The 4,991-nt window shown below is 40.3% G+C and overlaps 1 pseudogene; it reads left to right on the top strand.

Annotated features, from left to right (window-relative positions):
* The first annotated feature begins 405 nt into the window (after positions 1–405).
* Positions 406–2,941, top strand: LOC106696622 (annotated as a pseudogene).
* Positions 2,942–4,991: the final 2,050 nt, after the last annotated feature.

The raw sequence follows: 4,991 nt of genomic DNA, 5'->3' as shown, positions 1-4,991 counted from the left end.
AAAAAATACTGATAAATAAATTGTAGATCTAAACATAAAAGCTAAAATATTATAAAACTTTTAGAAGTAAACAGGAGAAAATCTTCACAGAACTGGGGTAGATCAAACTACAAAAATTTCTGAGATAAAACTCTAAAAGTTCCTATCATAAAAGCAAACAAATAAATTTAAAAAATTGTCAAAATTGAAAACTTTTGTTCTTCATTTTTAAAGATTTGTTGTAAATTTTTAGTTTAATAAATTATTTAATAAAATATGTAAAATGTGTCTTATGAAGTGACGAGTTAGTGCTGGGGGAGCTGGTTATGGGGCCTCAGATGGATGTGTGAGCATAAGTTCAAGCACCATTGCTTGAGGTAACTGCCCCACTTTCAAAATTCTATTGAACAGAAGCTGGGGGCCCAGATGGCAGCCAGCAGGCAGCTGGTGAAGGAGCTGAAGGAAATCCACCGGTGTGGAATTAAAAACTTCTGAGACATCCAGGTTGGTGATGCTAATTTACTGACTTGGCAAGGGCTTATTGTCCCTGAGAACCCTCTATATATAAGGGAGCCTTCAAAATCAAAATCAACTTTCCAGCCAAGTACAGGTTCAAACTGCTGGAGATCACATTTAAAATGAAGATCGCTGTATGACTAGGTTTCTCTCTCTATTTCTTCTCATTACAGCAATCCCTGTAGCATTTTTTAATGCTGGCTTGGTGGTGATGTACTCCTTTAGCCTTTTTCTTTTTCTGGGAAGCTCTTTATTTGACCGTATATTTTGAATGATAGCCTTGCTGGATATAGTAATCTTAGTCTCAGATCCTTGCTTGCCATTACCTTGCATACTTCATGCCATTCCCTTCTGGCCTGTAGAGTTTCTGATAAGAAATCAGGTGTCAGCCTTATGGGAACTCCTTTGTAGGTAACAGTTTTCTTTTCTCTTGCTGCCTTTAAGATTCTCTTTGTCTGTAATATTTGGCATTTTAATTATGATGTGTCTGAGCGTGGGCCTGTTTGGGTTCTTCTTGTTTGAGATTCTCCGTGCCTCCTGAAGTTGTGTGAATTTTTCCTTTACCAAGTTAGGGAAGTTTTCTGCCATTATATCTTCAAACACCTTCTCTATGCCTTTCTCCCGTTCTGCCTATTCTGGCACACATGCTATTTGAATATTGTTACATTTCACATTGTCCCACAGCTCCCTTAAGCTGTCCTGTTTTTTAATTGCTTTTTCTTTTTGGTTTTCTGATTGAATGATATTTTCAACTGTCTTCTAATTCACTGATTTGATCCTCAGCTTCCCCTAATCTGCAGTGTATTCCTTCCAACATGTTCTTTATATGTGCTACATCATTCTTTATCTCAGACTGTTCTTTTTTCATGTTGTTGAGCATCTTTACCATCATTACTCTGAACTCTGTTTCAGATAAATTTCTTATCTCTGCTTCATTTATCTCTTCTTCTGTAGAAGTCTCTAGTTCTTTTATTTGCATGTTGTTTCTTTGCCTCCTCATTTTGGTTGTCTGTTTGGGTTTGTGACTATGTATTAGGTAGATCCTCTACACCTCTCAATCTCTAGTGCAGGACTGTGATAAAGGCTGTTCCTGACTAATTAGATCAGGCATAGACTCAAACTTCCAGAGACCACCTCTGCCTACAGACTGATAGGATTCCACCTTGAATTGCACCCCCAGGCAATTGTCCTCAAATGTGGCATGAGTTTTTTTTTCAACAGGGTGGGGCAGTTGCTTCTACCTGGAGGCTAATTATCATTTTTAATCTCTTATGTGGCCTCAGGGCAAGGTGTTTTCCAATAGGGTGTGTCAACTGTATTCCCCCCAGGCAAGGAATATGTGGGAAAGATGTCCTCTGCTGCATGTGGGAATGACTCAAACCAGGAAACTTGGGGTGTCTGCCTTCTGAGCTCTATCTCCCCAGTCCCCAGTCCTGACGTCCACTCTCACAGCTCCAGTCCACTTTGCCCTACCTCTGTTGGAGCACAAGGTGGTTGGCTCCGCAGGGAATTTTGTGCATTGGCCCAAAAAAGGGTGTCCTAATTTTCAGCTGTTACTCCCTGGCAGACAGCACCTCACTGCTTTGCACAGCTAGATGTTATATGGGTATCCTCCTCAGTTTTGGGTCTCTCTGCTGGGGGGCCCAACTTGGGGATTAGATCCCAGTGTTCTCAGTGGCAACTCCCCACAGCTGAGATATCTCTCTGGGACTTCAGTTGCTGTCTCTGGGTGCCTGGACAGTCCTTTTGTGCCTCTGTCCCTCCTACTAGTCTCTACTTTCAGTCCTCGGGTGTCAGGGTTCTCTCCTGTGAGTTTTCCATTGATTATTCAGGAAGTTTTTCTGTATTTTAGTTATAATTCCAGTTTGTTCCCAGGAGCATTTCCATGCAGCATCCACTTACTCTGCTGACATTTTTAATATCCTGGACTTCTCAGTTTTGAAGGCCAATAAACTATTTTGCTTAAACTAAAACAAACAAACAAACAAATAATAAATAAATAAATAAATAAATAAATAAATACATGCATACATACATACATACATACATAAATACATAAATAAATAAATAAAACAAAGATCTGTCACCAGAACATAGATGAAAAGGGGCAAGTTTGTGTACCTGTAATTAGTGCAGAAAACTGAAAGCCAGCAACCAAAACCAACCAAGTGATCCAGGCCCTCCTAGTGCTGGTGGCTGACCTGAGCCCAACTACTGCTTTAGGGTGGACTTAGCTCAAGAATACTCCAAGGACAATAAGAAATTCTGTAAGAACGCTAAAGCATTTACAAGGAAATATGGGGAAAAGCCACTCATGGACAAAAGCTTGCCCCTCGATTCCAGTGAGTGTGAGCAGAGACTGGGCAAACACCTGCAAAGCAGGATTCTGGCAACCGGACACATGCCACTGTTTGTGGCAGTTACTAACTTTCTACAGTTTTCTTAATCAAAACTGGTCTAGTTACAGTAAAGAAAGGATTAAAACTTGAAGATATTCTAAAAAGAAAAGAAAAACTGCCTCTATCTGGCAGCATAGGATCACACTTCATCCCAAAGTAAAATGTAAAAGTAGCTATATGTTTTGAAATTTACAAATATTCTTTTGTAAACACTTATTTTCTAATTCTGACTTTCCTATTTCGTTTTTTGTTTCCAGTTTCTTCTCAATTATCAGCTGTTGTTTTATAATGTTCACTCACTTATCCTTGCCTGTTTTTCCATGCTAGATGCTAGAGAGGTGCAGAAAGAGCCCATGGTAACTGCTGCTCTTCTTTTCCTCTGTACTTCTTACAGGTATAAACCTGTGTTACAATGTATTTTGTTATAACATACTGTCTCGGTTCCTTTTGGAGTGGTTTTAATAAATGAGTTTTATCATTGCCATTATTATTATTATTATTGTTATGTAAGTTTTGTAATAGTATCTTTATTTTTTATTTAACTTTTATAAGTTTAAGGTATTAGTACAGCACAATGATTTAAATTACATATTTATGAAATGATGACCACAATTGACTTTAGTTAACAACCAACATCTATATATATAAAAGCCCAGTGACTGGATCAGCGGAACAATCAGAACAACCAGAATGAATGGTGGCTATGATGTGCACAGTGACAGCCACCAGCCTGATCTGAGCCCAGATTGGCACCCTCCCCCACAGCTGGCCCAGCCCCCGATCAGCCCCCAACACCCCTATTGGAGGCAGGGCCAGCAGTCCAACCACCCGTGGCCCTGCTCCCTGGCCGGCCCAGCCCTATGGGCCTCCATCAGGGTGGTCCGGCCGGACCCCACCCATGCACAAATTTGTGCACCGGGCCTTTAATCTCATATAAATACCAAAAAAAAAAAAGAAGAAATAAAAAAATGTTGTTTTTTCCCTTGTGCTGAGAACTCAGAATTTACTCCACAACTTTCAAATATACCATATACCATTGTGTCAACTATAGTCATCATGTTCTACATTATATCACTACTAGAGGCCCAGTTCACGAATTCATGCACCTTGGCCTGGCCTGTGGGATTGGGCTGAAACCAGCTCTCTGACATCCCCTGAGGGGTCCCGGATTGCTAGAGGGCACAGGCCAGGCCTAGGGACCCCACTGGTGCATGATCGAGGCTGGGGAGGGACGTGGGAGGTTGGCCAGCTGGGGAGGGACCACGGGAGGGCTCCAGGGAGTGCCCAGCCCATCTTGCTCAGTTCCGATCAGCCGGACCCCAGCAGCAAGCTCACCTACCATTCAAAGTGTCTGTCCCCTGGTGGTCAGTGCATGTCATAGTGACTGCTTGACTGGTCGACTGCCCCCTGGTGGTTAATGCACGCCATAGTGAGCAGTTGAGTAGCCTTAGCAAATCATTAGCATATTATGCTTTGATTGGTTGAACGGATGACCAGATGACCAGACACTTAGAATATTAAGCTTTTATTATATAGGATTACTTATAACTGGAAATTTGTACCTTTTAACCATCTCCAGTCAATTTCCCCTTCACCACCACTACCACCACAGGGAACCGCAAATTTGATCTCTTTTTCTATGAGTTTGGCGTGTTTTTTTTTTTTTTTTAAGATTCTACATATAAATGATATCATACAGTATTTGTCTTTCTCTATCTGACTTTATTTTACTTAACTTGATAATTAATGTCCTCAAGTTGCATTTGGATTGTTGCAAATGGCAGAATTTTATTTTTATGGATATATATATTCTCACATTCTTTACTCATTCATTTGTTGTTCAACACTTAGGTTGTTTCCAAACCTTGGCTATTGTAAATAATGCTGCTGTGAACAGGAAGGTGCAGATACTTCTTTGACACAGTGTTTTGTTTCTTTCAGATATATTCTCAGAAATAGAAATAGTAGATCATATGGTAGTTCTGTCCTATATAATAAAAGGCTAATATGCAAACTGTCCCCTTGACCTACCATTAAGAAAACTAAAAGGCAAGGCATAGATTGGGAGAAAACATTATATCTGTCTGTCAAAATATA

This window comes from Myotis lucifugus, unplaced genomic scaffold (assembly GCF_000147115.1).
Source record: "Myotis lucifugus unplaced genomic scaffold, Myoluc2.0 scaffold_21, whole genome shotgun sequence".
NCBI lineage: Eukaryota > Metazoa > Chordata > Mammalia > Chiroptera > Vespertilionidae > Myotis > Myotis lucifugus.
This window is presented reverse-complemented; position numbering and strand designations above follow the sequence as displayed.